Consider the following 19,291-nt stretch of genomic DNA (forward strand, 5'->3'; position numbering starts at 1 on the left):
ATTTAATTCCGTGGAGCATTTCTGAACATGCTTATTTGGAGCTATGTGATATAATTTGGCCAAGACGTTTAACCAGAGTAAAATTAAGCTGTTGTTTATAATTAAAGCCATCTACTACTTGAAGACGATGACTGTATAAAGTGCATTGATACAAAAATACGGTTGTATGCTTTCCATAATGATATGATATTGAGCCAAATCCCATTGCTCATGTTCTCCTACTTGCTGCCTCTCCTGCTCTAACCACTTACCACACTAACTGGGACTGCAGTCAGATTATTTTGAAGGCACCTTCACAATGTAATGCCAAAATCTTAGGTTTAATCTCTGAAGTCACATCTGGGTGTCTGTGGGTCAGTTGTTGTTATAATTTTGTGTACTATTTAAAATTTAAGTTAATGAAGGTAAAGGGCACACTGCCGTAATGTTTTTACGAAGTTGAATGTTTCAAAAGCTCTCATTTTCAGCAAAGTGAAACAAATTAGTTGCGTGTCATGTGCTTTTTGTTTGATACATCCTGTTCACATCAGCTAGTCTTGAGTTTCGATTTTCCATTATGCAATTCATTTCTATAAGTTTCACTTCATCCTGACTTTGCTTTAAGTACGCTGATCTGTATTTTGAATGTTTTAAATTTTGGGAGCAATATCTGAGGCACTTTAAAGCAAATTAGATTTTTTTTTCTCCAGCTTTGTTTTAAACATTTTACTAAATTCAGACTTAAAAAGCATTTCTTACTTTGAAGCAAAAAGCAGGGTGCACTGAAATCCTACAATCTTTAAGCCCCAGTGACTTGTATGTACTGAAGGACACTGTAAGCAACAAGCTGATGAATATATGGATGAAAGAGGGTAGGTAGAATCGGGCAGTTGCTCATGCCTCAAGTTTCCAGAATGTGTCTTAAGAGTAGTACCTGCTTTCAATTTGTAACTAACTTGATGATAGGCAGGCTAGATTTTGATGCATGTTTAAATCAGTGCAGGCAACTTTTTCTCTTCAGAATATTGAATGGGACAAATTTTCACAAATATAATGCATAAACTTTTGAAAGCATATTTTTCTTTTGTTTAAAACTTCGTTGCACAGCATTTAAGATCATTTTACACAATGTAATGTAATTTTGGCAGCATTTCAATTGCATTAATGGGGAAAAAGGGATAGATTTGAACCAATAATGCCAAGAAAAACAAACTTGAGATTTTAAAAATTCCAAATGTTAATGTATCAAAAGCAATATTTTTAAAGAACAGGATGTAACAGGCCTATTTTTTAATAGCTCTTGATTTTTTAATATAGTTTTCTGTCTTTTGAAGGTAGGGGCTCACCTTTAGAGTGAGTTCTACAAGTGTTGGTCACACTATGGTGACCAAATGTCTGATACTTTTAAATGTGTGAAGGTAATTTGTGTGCATTGTTTTTCTGATTTCCTAAACAGCTCTTAAAATTTCACTTGATCATGTTTCATAATGGAAACAATACTTAAAATTCAGCAGCTCAAGGTTATTTTAGGATGGGAAGTATTTTTTGCCTGTTCCTTATCAGGCAAAATCTTGGACCAGAACCTCAAACTATGTTGTTTTTCTCAATTTTTATATGTTTTAGAACCATTAGATTGCACTGCTGATTGTTTACATCAAGAAAAGGTATGCTACCTGAGCTGTTAAATATTTTGAGGTGTTTCTCTGTCTTCATGTAAAACAATATGTTTGTTTCAGAATATGTCAGCTCTCCAGAAACAGGTGGGGTTCCTCAATTCCAGTACGTGTTACTCCATTTGCATGTCACCTCCAAAACTGTAAAAACATGCTTGAGTCTGCACGGATCTGCAAAGAGATGTAATGGTGACTAGATATTAATGTTAAATTTGGCCACGATTTTAAAAAAAGATGCAAAACATTACAGTACGAAATGTAGATTAGTTTATAATCAAACAGGGCTTTAAGAGGTATGCCAACACCAAATAAAAGGTTAAAGAACCAACTAACAAAGGAGACCTAATGGTATTGTGGAACACCAAAATGATGATAGTAGCTGCCAAAAAGAAGATGAATGCACCATTGCAGTTATAAGAGCCTTACTCAGCCTTATGACTCCCAATACTGGATTAGTGGTGCTGGAAGAGCACAGCAGTTCAGGCAGCATCCAACGAGCAGCGAAATCGACGCAAGACTGGGGTTTGCAGAGAAGGAAGTTTGGCAGGGCAAAGAGAACACTCTTCATTCAATTGCATTATTTTATACTGAATTGCACTGAGGTCATTAGGCAAAATATCTGGTCAATTCTCCTAACTTCAGCACCATCTCAAAGAATGCAGAACAACCAACTAATTCCCTCTTTCCTGGAACTAAACAAAACACAATCCCTTAATAGGTTGGAATTTTTGTCCATGAAATTACAGTCCAAATCACAATCCAACTATGGCTGCCTAAAAGGATCATTTTTCTGTCAGGTGGAGGAGTTATCTCACAAGATAAGGAGAACAACACTAAATAATCTATGGCCAAAATATTTAATTGAATCAGTGCCAATTTATAATAGGGTGAGAACTGATCAGTTCCAGATAAGTGGAAGTGAAAGATTAGCATGTATAACCAAAAGATGGGATAAGCTGCATTTAAAAAGGAAGATGCTTTATTAATCTCAAGAGGGTTGGAATAGGAAAGCAGTGTTGCGTTTCTGAGACTTTATAAAGCTCTAGTTAGGCCCCATTTAGAATTATGTGCCCAAGTTTGGGCTCCACACCTCAGGAAGGACATACTGGCACTGAAGCATGTCCAATGGAGATTCACATGGATGATCCCTGGAATGGTAGGCCTAACATATGATGATCAGCTGAGGATCCTGGGATTGTATTCATTAGAGTTTAGAAGGTTGAAGGGAAATCCAGTAGAAACTTGCAAGATAATGCATGTCTTAGAAAGGGTGGATGCTAGGAAGTTGTTTCTGTTAGGCAGAAGACTAGGGCCCATGGGCCCAGCCTTAAAATTAGAGGGGAGTTAAATTAGAACGGAAATGAGGAAACATTTCTTCAGCCAGAGAGTGATGGACCTGTGGAAATCATTGCCACGGAGTGCCGTGGAGGCCGGGACGTTGGGTGTCTTCAAGGCAAAGATTGATCAATTAAGGGCTACAGGGAGAGTGCGGCTAAGTAGAATTGATACTCCCATCAGCCATGATTAAATAACGGAGTGGGCTCGATGGGCCAAACAGCCTTGCTTCCACTCCTGTGTTTTATGATCTTATGATCCAGTCATGAACATTCATACGAACAAGTAGAAGTAGGGTAAATAAAGCAAGAGCTTCACTCTGCATTTGTGAATGTGGGAAGGGCTCTTGCTCGAAACATTGATTCTCCTGCTCCTTGGATACTGCCTGACCTGCTGTGCTTTTCCAGCACCACACACTCAGCTCTGATTTCCAGCATCTGCGGTACTCACTTCCTCCATTCTGAATATTTGGAATTATGTCCAGAAAGGGTTTGGCAATGCTTCTTTGTTGAATACAGTATATTTATGACAGATATGACAGGGTTTTGACCACACAGAATCAAGCAATATGGTGATTGGATGGGGAAATTGAATTAAACACAAAACATCCATGATCATAAGTCTAGGACCAAAGAATGTGATCTCAGAATATGGGGTTGTACATTTATGGCAGTGATGGGGAGAAAATTCTTCTGTGAGGGTAGTAAATCTGAACCATTAGTCCCTTGAGACTGGGTCCATAAAGTATATTCAAGCCTGAGATAGATTTTTAATGAGTGAGAGAATCAAGAGTTATGGAAAGGTAGGAAAGCAGAGTTGAGGATTATCAGATCAGTCATGATCGCATTGAATGGTGAAATGGCATACTTCTGCACCTACATCTACTGGCATTGGTTCATAGTTTCTGGTGGTAGGTGTAGGGAATGCGAGATGATGAGCGAAATTGAGGTTTTGGTCATGGAAAAGGGAGAAGCATATGTCAGGTCTGGAGAGCAGGGATAGAGTGAATCCCTAGAAATGTATAAAGGCAGGAGCAGTATACTTAAGAGGGAAATCAGGAATGCAAAAATGGGACATGAAATAGCTTCGGCAAATGGAGTTGAGGAAAATCCAAAGGGATTCTACAAATACATGAAGGATAAAAGAGTACCTAGGGAGAGAATAGGGCCCCTGAAAGAATAGCAAGGCCACGTATGTGTGGAACTGCAGGAGATGGAGGAGATACTAAATGAGTATTTTGCAGCAGTGTTTACTATGGGGAAGGATATGGAAGATAGAGAGCATGGGGGAATAAAAAGCGACAACTTGAAAGATGCCCATATTATAGAGAGAGAAGCTGCTGAATGTCTTAAAATGCATCCCTGGAACCTGATCAGGTGTACCCAGAATTATTTGGGAAGCTAGGGAAGAGTTTGCTGGGCCCCTTGCTGAGGTTGTTGTGTCATTGTGAGCCGTAGGTCAGGTACTGGAGGTTGGCTAACAGTGTGCCATTATTTAAGAAAGGTGGTAAGGAAAAGCCAGGAAACCTTAGACTTGTGAGCCTGATATTTATGGTGGGCAAGTTGTTGGAGGGCATCCTGAAGGACAGGATTTACATGTATTTGTAAAGGCAAGAACTGATTAGGGATTCCTGATGAAGGGCTTATGCCTGAAATTTCGACTCTCCTGCTCTTGGATGCTGCCTGACCTGCTGTGCTTTTTCAGCACCACACTTTTCAATTCAATTCTGACTGTCCCTAATCAGGAGAAAATGAAGAGTGCAGATGCTGGAAAGTCAATGTGGCTTTGTGCATGGGAAATTGTATCTCACAAACTTGATTGAGTTTTTTGAAGAAGTAATGAGGATTGATGATGGCAGAGCATTGATGTGATCTATATGGACTTCAGTAAGGTATTTGACAAGGTTTCTCTTGGGAGACTGATTAGTTCAAGGTTAGCAAGGTTAATGCAAGGAGAACTAGCCATTTGAATAAAAAACTGGATCAAAGGTAGAAGGGTTGCTTTTCAGACTGGAGGCCTGTGACCAGTAGTATGCCCACAAGGATCAGTGCTGGGTCCACTGCTATTTGACATTTATATAAATGATTTGAATGTGAACATAGAAGGTATGGTTAGTAAGTTTGCAGATGACACTATAATGGGAGGTATAGTGAACAGTGAAGAAGGTTACCTCAGAATACAATGGGATCTCGATCAGATGGGCCAATGAGCCGAACAGAGGCAGAGTTTAATTTAGGTAAGTGTGAAGTGATGAGTTTTGAAATGGCATATCAGGGCAGGATTTATTACTTAATGGTAAGGTCCTGAGGAATGTTGCTGAACAAAGAGACCTTGGAGTGTCAGGTTCATAGTCCCTTGAAAGTGGAGTCGCAGGAAGACAGGATAGTGAAGGAGGTGTTTGGTATGCATGCCTTTATTATTCAATGCATTGACCATAGGGATTGGGAGGACATGTTATGACTGTACAAGGCATTGAGTTGGCTACTTTTGAAACATTGCATGCAATTCTGGTCTCCGTCCTATAGGAAGGATGTTGTTAAACTAGAAAGGCTTCAGGAAAAATTTACGAGGGTATTGCCAGAGTTGGAAGGTTTAAACTTTAGGGAGAGGTTGACTAGGCTGGGGCTATTTTCCCTCGAGCATCGGAGACTGAGGGTGACCTTATAGAAGTTTATAAAATCATGAGGGGCATGCATTGGGTGAATAGGCAAGGTCTTTTTTCTGTGGTGGGGTAGCTCAAAACTAGAGGCCATAGATTTAAGATGAGAGGGGCAAGGTATAAAAGGGATCTAAGGAGCAACTTTTTCATGAAAAGAGTGGTGCATGTATAGAATGAGCTGCCAGAGGAAGTGGTGGAGGCTGGTATGATCACAACATTTAAAAGGTATCTGGATGGGTATATGAATACGAAGGGTTTAAAGAGATATCGTCCAAATGCTGGCAAATGGGATTAGAAGGGTCAGTTTCCATGCTGTACATCTCTGTCACTCTATGACTCTATGAAAGTGGAGTCATGGGTAGGCAGAGTAGTGAAAAAGGCATTGTTATGCTCTTCTTTCATTCTCCGAAACTCCAATGAGTACAAGCCCAAACTACTCAACTTCTCATAAGAAAATCCTTCCATCCCTTACATCAGCTTTCCTTGGACTGCCTCCAATGCTAGTACGCTTCCTTAGATATAGGGACCAAGGCAGTTCATGGTATTCCAACTGTGGTCAGATGAATGCCTTCTATAGGTTTAGCAAGACCTCCCTATGGGTTACTTTATTCCAATGTTGCACTTAACATCCCTGTTCACCTAGTAATAGGAACACTATCTTTTTGTGATTCATGCATTAGCACCCCCAAATCCCTCTGTTCTATAGCTTACTGCAGTCATTCTCTATTTAAATAACATTGTGTTCCTCTTCTTCCTGTTAAAGTGCACAGTTTTCCACATCATGTTTGATTTACCAAGTTTTTGCCTACTCACTTGTAATACCTTTTCCAGACTCCTTGTGCCATTCTACACTTGTTTTCACGCCTATTTTTATATCACCTGCAAACTTCCAAGTCATTATACAGTAATGTCAATACTGTGGCACTCCAATAGTTCCAAGGTGCCAGCCTACAAAAATAGCCTCTTTTATCCCAACTGTCTATTAGTTTGGATACACTTAACCCAAGAAACAGAATGTTTCTTAACATTCTGTCTACTTCACATCCATGTTCTGAGTCCCACTTATTCCATTAAATTGAATTTCAGCCTTGATCATGTGGGTCATAATCAAATACCTTTTGTACACATCAACTGCATTACTTTCATTAATCCTCTCTTTTTACCTTATCAAGTGACCCAAATTATTTAAGCACCATTTGCCTTTAACAACATTATGTAAGTTTTCCTTAATTAATCCACCAATGTTCATGTGACTGTTAATTTTGTTCAGGATTAGTATTATTAAAAGCATTACCATCACCCATGTTGTACCAACTGGTTTGTGTTTACTTTGCTTATTCTTACATACCTTTTTTTTAAAATATAGATTTAATATTTGTAATTCTCCAGTCTTCCAGCAATAATTCTTTATCAAAGGGATATTAGATAAATATGGCAACTGCATCTGCATTTTCCACCTTTATTTGTCCCATTCTCATTCAATGTATCCTATTCAGTTCTGGTGATTTTTCAATTACAAGTACAACCTTTCTAAGACACATTCATCATGTCAAAAACCTCCTCTTCCAACATGAATTTGGTTGCATTTTCTTTCACAGTAAATGCAGATGTAAAACATTCAATAAATACCTCAGTCTTAATGTATAGATCACATTAGTGATCCCAAGTCAATCCATCCATTCTTTCACTATTACATGCCAAAAGACTTTTGGATCATTTAATGCTAGCTCTTCTTTCATTTCCTTCATCAATTCCATCTTGAACTTCCTGTATTTAGCCTTGTTCTGACTTGTATTATCAAGCTGGCACCTGCTGTACACCCTTTTTTTTTCACTATCCCTTACATAATGCAGGGAGAAACATAAGAAAAAGGAGCAGTAGAGCATTCAACATAGAGATGTACAGCACAGAAACAGACTCTTCCGTCCAACTCATCCATGCCGACCAGACTTTCTAAATTAATCCAGTCCCACTGGGCTCATATTCCTTTAAACCCTTTCTATTCATGTACCTGTCCAGATGCCTTTTAAATGTTATAATTGTACCAGCCTCCAGTACATCCTCTGGCAGCTCATTCCATACACACACCACCCTCAGCGTGAAAAGGTTGCTCCTTAGGTCCTTTTTAAATCTTTCCTCTCTAACTATAAACCTATGGCCTCTAGTTTTCGACTCCCCCACCACAGGGAAAAGACCTTGTCAATTTAACCTATCCATGCCCCGCATGATTTTATAAACTTCTATAAGGTCATTCTTCAGGCTCCGATGCTCCAGGGAAAACAGCCTCAGCCACTCCTGGAAGCTCAAACCCTCCAACCCTGGCAAATTCCAGGTAAATCCTTTCTGGTCCCTTTCAAGTTTTACAACATCCTTCCTCAAGTAGGGAGACCAGAACTGAACTGTTAATGATCACGAGGCCTGCTCAGAACAGATAGAGAGAGAAGCTGCTGTCTTGAGCACAAGAGCCAGATTTAAAGTGAATGTAGAAAGAGCAGCAGCACCATGAAGAAAACTTTGTATGTGGTGATTAGTTAGGATCTGGAATGCACTGCCTAAGAGAACAGTTTCAAGTTGAAATTGAGTAAGCAACTGAACAATGTTGTTTACATGAAAGTTATATGAATGTTGCATTTATGAAAAATTAAAAAGTGTACATGATTTTCTTGTAGATGTCATCAGTGTCATTCTAAACTGTAGCCAAAGTGCTGAAGAACTACTAAAACGGAGGAAGGTTGTATGAGAGGTTATATTGAAGTACTTAATCCGACATAGTGTCACCGTATCTGTTGCATCAGACAAACGGCAACCTATTGATAAAGCTTTGTTCTGTTGGATGCAGCAAGAATGGAAGAGCAAAGAGGCAACAGATAAAACAAGACACAACCTTCTGGCACAAGTTAGGAAAGAAGGGTGAGCAAAAGGTGAAGCAGGAAATTGAAAATGCAAAGATACAAACAATGGCACAAGAAGTGAAAAAACTGGAGGAGGCAAGGCAAAGGGAGGATCAGTTGAGAAGATCATTCGAGGAGCAGAGAAGGAAAAGTGAGGAGCAGATGAGATGAGCATTGTGGGCAGCATGGTGGCACAGTAGTTAGCACTGCTGCCTCACAGCGCCAGAGACCCGGGTTCAATTCCTGCCTCAGGCAACTGTCTGTGTGGAGTTTGCTCATTCTCCCCGTGTCTGCGCGGGTTTCCTCTGGGTGCTCCAGTTTCCTCCCACAGTCCAAAAATGTGCAGGTTAGGTGAAATGGCCATGCTAAATTGCCTGTAGTGTTAGATGTAGGGGAGTGGATCTAGGTGGGTTGCTCTTCGGAGGGTCGGTGTGGACTTGTTGGGCCGAAGGGCCTGTTTCCACACTGTAAGTAATCCAGTAATCCAAAGAGCAGCAGAGAAGACAAGCTGAGGAGGGAATCAAGAGAGAATTGCAGGAACAAATAACTGCACAAACACAGGATGAGGCAAAGAGGCAATTGACAATGCAAATGAATATACATCTGAATATTACACAGGTAATTACAATTCACATGAAAAATGTTTCATGTTTTGCAGAGATTTTGAGTCTGAACCCCTACATTATCAAAGTTTACTCAAGGTCTTTATATATTCATGTTTATTAGAAGTAAGTAATTTTTTTCATTAGCTTTTATTATACTGTTCATAAATCGGCACTATGATCTGCAGAAAAAACAAAGTTGCACAGAAGATTGCGAATGCAAACTGTAGTAGATTTAATATTAGATGATGTATTATAAAAGATGGGAGATACTTTCTAAGGAAATAATTGTTAAAGGGTCTGGAAAAGGATTTGGGTTGAAAGCAATAAAACAGATGTGACTAACAAAATTATGGACCAGTCTGATTGAGTGAAATGATTTATTCACATTTTTAATTAATTGCATTCCTATAACTTGGTTCAGAATTGATAAATATCTTGGTTTGGAATGTGATTCAATTATCTAAAGTTGTGGTTCACTGAATCTTATTAAGTTTGCTACTTCATCAGTACCTTTTATATTGAAGACATGGGTCACTGATCTTTCCAAGTTATCATTGTTGCTTAATACCAGTTTGAAAAGCACCAAAACAGTACTGTAGGCAACATTTATTGTGGATGAACAATATACTGTAGCAGTTAAAATCTGATAAACCACAGAAAATACTAGAAGCTCATTGTCAAGCTAGCAGTGCATGTACCTTATGTTGATCCTCAACTGACTCCTGCTTTAGAGGACGATGCTCACATCCAAAAAAACACTTTTATATTCTTTCTGCAGATGTTGGGTGTCTTGCTGTACTTTTCCAGTATTTCCTGCTTTTGTTTCATTTAGTTCAGGGCATTTTCTGTTCTTTTTGTGTGAGTCCAAAACAGCTCCGTCATTTAGGGGATGTTTGCATTTCTTTACTTACAGTGCAATGGAAGTCGAAAACTCTTTCCCACAATAAGCTGTTGAATTGAAAATTTCAAAACTGAGATTTATCAGATTTATGCAATAAAGTCATACAGCATGGAACCAGACACTTTGGTCCAGTTCATCCATACCAACCAAGTTTCCCAAACAACATTAGTTTGCCTGCATTTAGCCCATATCCTTCTGAACCTTTCTTATTCATGTACCTATCCAAATACCTTTTAAATGGTGTACTTGTAGCTGCATCCACCATTTCCTCTGGCAATTCGTTCCACATACAAACCGCTGTCTATGTGAAAAGGTTGTCCCTCGGATCCCTTTTAAACCTTTCTCCTCTCATCTTAAAACTGTCCCCACTAGTTTTGAATTGCCCCACCAGAAGGTGGGAAGATCTTTGCTGTTCACCTTATCTATACCCCTCATTGATTTTATAGACCTCTGTAAGGTCACCGCTCAACCTCTTACGCTGGGACTTTTTTCACTGTAGCATATCTCTATCACTCAAACCCTCCATTCTTAGCAACATCCTAGTGTATATTTTCTGAACCTTCTCCAATTTAATAATATCCTTCCTATAGCAGGTTCACCAGATTGCACACATTTCTCCAGAAAAGGCCTGACCAATGTCCTGTACAACCTTAACTTTACATCCTAACTCCTACACTTAAAGGTCTGAGCAATGAAGGCAAGCATGTGAAATGCCTTCTTAATTGCCCTGTCTATGTGTGATGCAAACTTCATAGTATCATATACCTGTACCCCTTGGTCTCTCTGTTCTACAATACTACCCAGGGCACTACCATCAATTTTATGTCATGCCCTTTTTTTTTACTACAATGCATTATCTCGCATTTATTCAAATTAACCTCCATCTGTCACATCTCAGCCCATTGACCCAATTGATCAAGATCACTTTGTAATCTTAGATAACCTTCTTCTCTGTCAACTGTACCACCAATTTTGATGTTATCCACAAACATACTAACTGTGCCACCTAAATTCTCATCCAAACCGTTTATAGAAATGACAAGCAAACATGGACACAATATTAGGTTAGATTACTTACAGTGTGGAAACAGGCCCCTTCGGCCCAACAAGTCCACACCCACCCTCCGAAGAGCAACCCACCCAGACCCATTCCCCTACACCTAACACTTTGGGCAATTTTAGCATAGACAATTCACCTAACCTGCACATCTTTGTGACTGTGGGAGGAAACCGGAGTACCTGGAGGAAACCCACGCAGACACGGAGAGAATGTGAAAACTCCACACAGACAGTTGCCCAAGGTGGGAATTGAACCCAGGTCTCTGGCGCTGTGAGGCAGCAGTGCTAACCACTGTGCCACCGTGCTGCCCCTTATTGCTGTGGAAGTGAGAACTGCAGATGCTGGAGATTAGAGTTGACAGTATGGTGCTGGAAAAGCACAGCAGGTCAGGCAGCATCCGAGGAGCAGGAGAGTTGATGTTTCAGGCAAAAGCCCTTCAGAACTGAGCACTATCCCTGTGGAATGCTACTGGTCACAAGCTTCCAGTCTGAAAACAACCCTCCACTAGCACTCTGTCTCCTACCGTCAAGCCAATTTTTATCCAATTGGAAAGCTTTCCCTGAATCCTATGTGATCTAACTTTATTAATTACTCGACCATGCAGAACCTTGTCAAAGGCTTTGCAAAGTCCATGTAGACAACGCCCACCTCTCTACCCTCATCAATCTTTTTGGTTACATCCTCTAAAAACACAATCAATATCTTAGAATCTGAGAAAAATGAAACAGTCAAACATATGTGATACTTCTTTCAAGAACGCAGATTTGGAAAGAAATTACCATGTAGATGTGTTGGGTGATGGAAGTTGCCCAGAATTGGGGTTGCCTATTCTATTAGTATTGTAGATCATTTGCATACTAGCCAAAGCACTTTGTAAGGTGAAGGTTTCAAAATGCTGGAGTGTTACTGCACAACAACAGAAGTTTGCTTGTGGCCAACTGGGTCGTTAATGAGATGTGCTGCATCCAGGTATACATATTGTTTCGGGATTCGTATTGTGGAGTGGACAAGATATTGTCTGACCTTCTCACTCCCATGGTTACTGGGTAGAATTTTGTATGTTGTTAATGGATGGCAAATACTTACGATTTCTACTTTTCTTGCATGAGTGTTGCAGGAACAATAGAATTTTCTAAATGCCGGATTCCTTTATGTCTTGTTTTGTAGCAGTGTTTACAAAGCAAATATTTAGATAGAATATTTGTTGGTAGCTCCAATTTGAAATCACTCTAATTAGAAAGGGTGCAGAAAAGATTTATAAGGATGTTGCTGGCACTGGAGGGTTTGAGTTATAAGGAAAAGCAGAAAGGTATTTTCTTCCCCCTGGAGCATCTAAAGTTGAGGAGTGACCTTAGAGAGATTTATAAAATCGTGAGGAGCATAGATAGGATGAATTGCAAAAGTCTTTTCCCTCGGGTAGAGGAGTTCAAAACTAGAGGACATAAGTTTAAAGTGAGTAGGGAAAGATTTAACAGGGACCTGAGGGGCAATTTTTTCACATAGATAATAGTTCATATGTGGAATGACCTGCCAGAGGAAATGGTAGATGCAGGTACATTCACAACAGTTAAAAAGAAAACATTTGGACAAGTACATGAATAGGAAAGGTTTAGAAGAATATGGGCCAAATGCAGGCAAATGGGGCCAGTTTAGTTTGGGAAACCTTGTCAGCATCGACAAGTTGGACCAAAGGTCTATGTCTGTACTATATGACTTGATGACTGTAAGTTTGTGAGACACTATTTCCCACACACACACGAGAATTATAAGTTAATAAATAAAAATAAATAGATGCAGAGAAAATACTGACCAGGTGCAATCTAATTGAATCAAGTGACTGACCTATTTCTGTTCCTATATTCTTTTCATATTTGTGAACAGAACTCTGACATCTTCCTTACATATTGCATTAACTTAATTCAAGAGATGGAAGTTTAGGAGATATATAGTATGGTGGTGCAACATGCTCTTTGCCTTCCTAATGATCTGAATATTATCCTGTAATTTTCAATTTATTGTTCTGTGGATGTTTATGTTCCTTGAGGATCGAGGGAAGACCTCTCGTTGCATTCTGTGTTCTTCTCACAAACTGAGAAAATCTTGGTTTTTGTTTGTAGATTTTAGGTCCTCTCAAGTAGTTAACAAATTTCCCCTGTGTTTACCACATAATTATTGGTGGAAATTTCAACCATTAATTCTCAGGAAGGAAAAAGAGCAAAGTTGCAACCCCCTTGCATTCCCTACACAATAAATGTAATAATGACTGTTGTTGTTCTTAATTTATATTTCTAATGATCTGACTTTCTTTCTGTTTCTTAAAACATTCTAGTCCAAGGCATCACCTCAGATGGGGAGACTTCGACTGCCAAATAATAGGAAAGGAGTTCTGATAATGGTTCTTTATTCTTCTGAATTCCCAAAATCCTTTATTTGGCCGACAACCGGAAGAGTGGGGTCCACAGCACTTTTGGGATGATGCAATGCCTCACTTTGCTTATTCTGTCCATGAAGACAAAAGAGAGCAATATCAGAGCTCAAGAATCATCAGTCTGCGCTTGCTGTTCCTGGTCAAGGATGAAGAACTGCTCTTCAATCCCAACATCAGCAAGAATGGAATGAGATGTGCAACCCCTCTACATGGGATAGCTGCCATAGCTGTGGCAGGAACCATTCATAAGAACAAACAGTGTGTGGGTATCTTTGAGCAACTTTTTGGACTCATCTGCATACCTGTTGGTGGAAGCAACTGGAAAATCCAATATGTTAACCTTAAGGTGAAAGCTTTGAATGGTCAACTGGAAATCATACAACCCAGTTTATCTATTGAGCTCCCTGAACTAGTGGCTCACCTCAATGAATTAACTGTATTTCTCAAGTAACTTATTTTAAAAATATATGTTTGACTTTGCATCTATGGATTCTACCACAGACATGTGAGGTTATATCTAAAAAGCTAACTTGAAATTAGTCCCCATTGCTTCTGTCGTTCAAACTTCTTTTACATATTTATACTCACATGTCAGAGTGTTTTTGAACAATTATTTTTAATAGTAATTTTAATCAATTATTTCAAACACATTATGATATCTGCAGGGTTCCAGGTGGGTCTTGAACTCAGCCCAGAGTTAGGGATGCTACTACTGTGCCTGGAGAACCCCAATTTTTATTTTGTCGACTATTTTTTGTTAGAATGAAATATTTTAGACAAAGTGGGCTAGCTTTTCGTCATGTTGCTTGAACATGCAATCTAGTATTTCAGTTTGGCTTCCTATTATAGAACTACCCTTCAATGAAATTTATTATTGTGGCTGAAGTCATTTATGGACATGTATAGGATTTTTAATGGAATTGAGAATGAAAGTGTGGAATAATACTTCCAAAAATAGCAAAACAACAGTAGAACAGGGCCCCAATTTCGGAGGGTGACGAGAGCGTGTTTATGGTTACAGAATACATTCATTCTGATGATGATCAAAAGATGCAATGGATTACCACAAGTCTACTTAAAGCAAGAGTTCATTCAAGAAATAGATCCTACAATAGGAAGCTAATGAGATTGCTATTCTGAATAGATAAAGAATATTTTATCCAATCTACCCTGTAGTCCTACAAAATGATACAAAATATTTTATGGAACAAAGTTTTAATAATATGTCGATGGTCAGATTTGTTCAGTTGCATGTGATTGAACACCTGCTAATTCTACCTCTGTATTAAAAGTTCTCTTTCTGAAGTGCAGTTTAATGTGGTGATGATACTGTCAGTTTAGAAATGTCACTGACTTCTGCATTCCTCTAGAGACTGATAATCCAACACTAAGTCTACTATATCTGTCCATGTACAATGTCCTACTTCAGATATCAGTCCAAACAACACGAGTACTTTGTTTGTTTAGCAAAAACATGGCCTCAATGAATTATAATATCCCTCCCTCATTCTTCTACATTCCAGTGAGTACAGTCCCAGTCTACACGATAAAGTATAGAAAACTAAGCCAGGAAGAGATGTCCCAGTTCTTTTGCAGTAGGAGGAATTGTAGGAAGAAACCTTAGAAAAATAACATAAATGATCAACTAGAAACTCAGTTTGGCAGAACCTCTACAGAAATTCACTAAAGATGGTTTCTCAGAGATTGCAACAGGTTGCACAGTGAACCGAAACATTGATAAAAATAGTATGCAGGACAGATAAATATTACTGGTTTTAGATTACAAATGATATATTTAAGGCAAAGAAAAGCTGATCATTTGGCAAAATCTGCAAGACTTGATAGATTTCATCACTTTTACTTTATTTGTGATGGCAAATAGAAGTAGATTTAAAAGCTTTATTTAAAGACATTTGTAAGTTTCTGGCAATGTTTGCAGCACATTTTATCACTTATGCTGTTTATTGTGAGACATTTTGAATAATTTGGGAACTAATTTTTTTTATGCAATACGTTTGTTTTGAAGGTGACCTGGATAGAATAGTTCATGCTTGAGATGTTATAAAGTGAATGAGGACATGCTAGGGTGATCCGCAGGTTTCAGACCATATCCGCAGACCTTGGAAAACTAATGACTTTTGCAGAATGTGGTCATCTGTAACAAGTAGAGTTTTTGCATTTATGCTTCACATTATTTGTTTATTATATGTATCCTCAGTGACTGTGGCAGTTGAATCTCTGTCATTAATTTGTATTAGTGTGTACCTGTAGACCTTGGAAAACTAATGACTGTTGCTGAATGTTGTCAGCTGCAACAAGTAGAACATTGCATTTAAATGCTATGGTGCTTGTTAATTTTGTATTATGTTCTAGGTGACTTTGATAGTTTACCCTCTTTCATTCTTATCCATCATTCTCTGCCCGATTGAGAACAACAGAGGTTATGCAATTGAGTCAGACCCTGCAAGGGCAGATTCATGATTCAAGGAGGTTGGGTGGTTGGCTGTTGATGTGTGAAGTACTCAATTTAAGTCTGTGGCATTAACAGGAACTCTTTAACGTTAAGAATTGCTGCTTATTAGAAATGTTGCTGGAGGGGGAAAACTCGATTTATTTCTTTTATATTTTCTTGTGTGTGGAGTCTCTGATTTTGTCTGAGAGTGGTCAACTCGGTAAATCAGTTCATTGCCAATAAAAGTTATTTTTATCTACATCCGACTGGCATCTGTGTAACTCATGTAAATGGAATGAGTGTTGCAAAGAATATAGTCACAACATCCAAAAAAAGCTAGTGAAGTATTTTTGAAATTTAATCACTATTGTACCAAAGGGAAATAGGGCAGTCAATTTACAAATGCCAGCTTCCACAAAAAACAGTTAAATAATCAAATAGAGACTACAAAATTTGATTCTATTATACCCCTAGTTTCAGAGCCGTAGGTGGTATTTTGGTAGCAAAATTGTGTCCATTTCAGATGTACGCATTTGCAACACATTTGCGCTGAGTGTCTTCTTGATGACTGTGTTAGGAGGAATTATGCAGAGTAGATTACATACGAAGTGCTGATATCAATTTCAGCTAATGCCCTCTCTTAAATATATATATATATATGTATATATATGTAGCTGAACATATATCAGTAGAAAAAAAGAATAGTCTGCAAGCGTGATGTAATCAACAACTAGCAAGTAAGTTAGAATCTCAGCAGGACGTATCTATCAAAGGTGTTCTTGGAACACTAACCCCAGTTTAGGTGAGACATATGCACATATGGAATTCTGCCTTCCCTTGCAACCAGATCTGCAGATTCAGAGCATGGTAAAAGTGGTGTTGGCAGTGATTATAAATGTGACTATTGCCCTGAATTGTTGTGCATAAAGCAAGTGTGAATCATGTTGCAGTTCATTGCAGCTGCATTGGAAAAGTTGCAAATTCTCTTTATGCCAGCAAAGGGTAGGTCATTATGTTCTCTCTGACCAGAGTGAGGATGTGGCTCTGCCAAGTCCGCAGGTTTCCTATGGTGAAGGGCACCATCCATTGCATACACTGGATTTTTGTGTGCACATCGCTTGAGATATACTATAAACACAATGGCTGCTGATTTCACTGGGGGAAACTGCGCGGTGGATTCAAGCAGCTCTGGCTTCAGGTTGCACCACCTGTTGGATAACAGATTTCAGGATTGCTATGAGATTCATCCGTTGCCACAATAAATCAAGTTGCAAATTGGAGGAACAACACCTCATCTTCCACATGGTTAGCATACAGTCCAAAGGACTCAACATTGAGTTCTCCAATTTCCTACCCCGACTCCCTTCCCAGCCTCTCCCTTCCCTTCCATTCCTCTCAGCCACCTACTGGAATCATTTGTCCCATCGACTACCTGTGTTCGCCTATCCCCATCTCACCACACTGTCCCCTACCTTCTTTATCTGCAGCTCCCCTACACCCATCCCCAATCTTGAAGAAGGGTTACACCTGAAACGTTAACTTCTCCACCTCCTGATGCTGCTTGGTTTGTCTACATGAGATTCTGCAAGCCATTGAGTACTGATGTCTGCTCCGGAGATGGCAATGTAGGAGAATACATGACACCAAATGGAGATTTTGTGACCTCAATCTGATTTTTCACTGAAGCTACGGAAATTGAGCTATAACATCCGTTGATAAGTTCCTGCTTTCAGAAAAAAAACTCAGAGACAGATTCTGAACAAGGTCTCGCACCTACAATTCAGTGTCTGACCTGAGATGTCCCCTTTTGTATCGATGCCTGATTGAAGTTTGGAAAGTTAGGCAGATACTGCTAAAACCTTTAACTATCTCTGGGCAGTGACTTGGAACAGATTCTGAATTTGCATGTTAATCAATCAAAAATTGCATCTACTTTCTTGCAGAATTCTGCATCTGCCATCTTCAGTTTGTTCACTACACTTACTCCAATTGTACAATCCTTTGATTTCTGTGCTTATAAGCTCGGTGTCGGTGAGCCCTCTCTCACTACACCTTATGAAGGAGTGTCACTCCACAAGCTTGCAATTTCAAATAAACCTGTTGGACTGTAACCTGATGTCATGTGATTTTTGACTATGTCTGGTTCATAAGTGTAAGTTCTGCATTGAAAAGGAATGGTTCTAATTTCTATGCAAAGACCTGTCTCAAGTGGAAGCCAGATTCCACTGTGCTCATTGGCAGTGCCATCAGATTTTCTCACTGACAGGCCAATGTAACAAATATTTCCAAGTGTGTGCCCATCAGTCTTTTCCTCTCCTAACCTGTCTGAGACCATAGCAGCTATAAAATCCTTTCATCCTCACTTGGCTGCAGCTCAATGGCATACTATATGCAGGTCCTGCCTCTTTATCTTCCCCTGTAAAGTGTGTGATGTTTGTATCAGTACTGGTGATTGTCAGATTATACTATGGCATTTATTCTTCATAGAATCCCTCCTGTATGGAAACAGGCCATGAAGAGTAATCCACCCAGACCCATTCCCCTATTTTATTACTGTACATTTACCCCTGACTAATGCACCTGACCTACACATCCATGAACACTTTGGGCAATTTGGCATGGCCAATTCACCTGACCTGCACACCTTTGGATTGTGGGAGGAAACCAGAACACCTGGAGGAAACCCACACAGAGACGGAGAGAATGTGCAAACTCTGCACAGGCAGTCTCTGGAGGTTGGAACCGAACCCGAGTCCCTGACGCTGTGAGGCAGCAGTGCTAACCACTGAGTCGCCATGCCACCCCATGTTCCTGCATATGGCATTCTCCCAGAGCAGTGACCAGTGGCACTCCTTGTACATGTGAAGGGATCTAGGCATAATGGTCAGGATGAGATAGGGCAGAGGATGGAAAACAGGAGCTGTAGTTTTACACCATTTACACCTAATAAATCAGAAGAGATCACAGGATGAGGAGAAAGTGGATATGAAAAGGAGATGTAGGTAAGAACCTCTTAGGTCTACCTCTAAGGTTTCAATCCCACCACTGATTTCTCCAAAATGGAAGCAGCATCCCCTCTTTTATTCGATGACATGTAACCCTGCCTGTTTTCCATTAATTACATAGAAATGAAGAAAATAGAGGTGGGGATAGGCCATTTGGCCCTTCTGGTCTGCTCTGCTGTTCATTATTATCATGGCTGATCATCCAATTCAATAGCCTGTATGGCCAAGTAGCCAATGGCCTAAGCAAATGGACCCAACATAAAACTGGCTAAACTTTCTGACAAACAAGGCCTGATGGAATGT

At 39.5% G+C, this 19,291-nt stretch overlaps 1 pseudogene; it reads left to right on the forward strand.

Annotated features, from left to right (window-relative positions):
- The first annotated feature begins 127 nt into the window (after positions 1–127).
- LOC140485864 (uncharacterized protein C3orf38 homolog) lies at positions 128–13,982 on the forward strand (annotated as a pseudogene).
- Positions 13,983–19,291: the final 5,309 nt, after the last annotated feature.

The sequence above is a fragment of the Chiloscyllium punctatum genome, chromosome 15 (genome assembly GCF_047496795.1).
Source record: "Chiloscyllium punctatum isolate Juve2018m chromosome 15, sChiPun1.3, whole genome shotgun sequence".
NCBI classification, from domain to species: domain Eukaryota; kingdom Metazoa; phylum Chordata; class Chondrichthyes; order Orectolobiformes; family Hemiscylliidae; genus Chiloscyllium; species Chiloscyllium punctatum.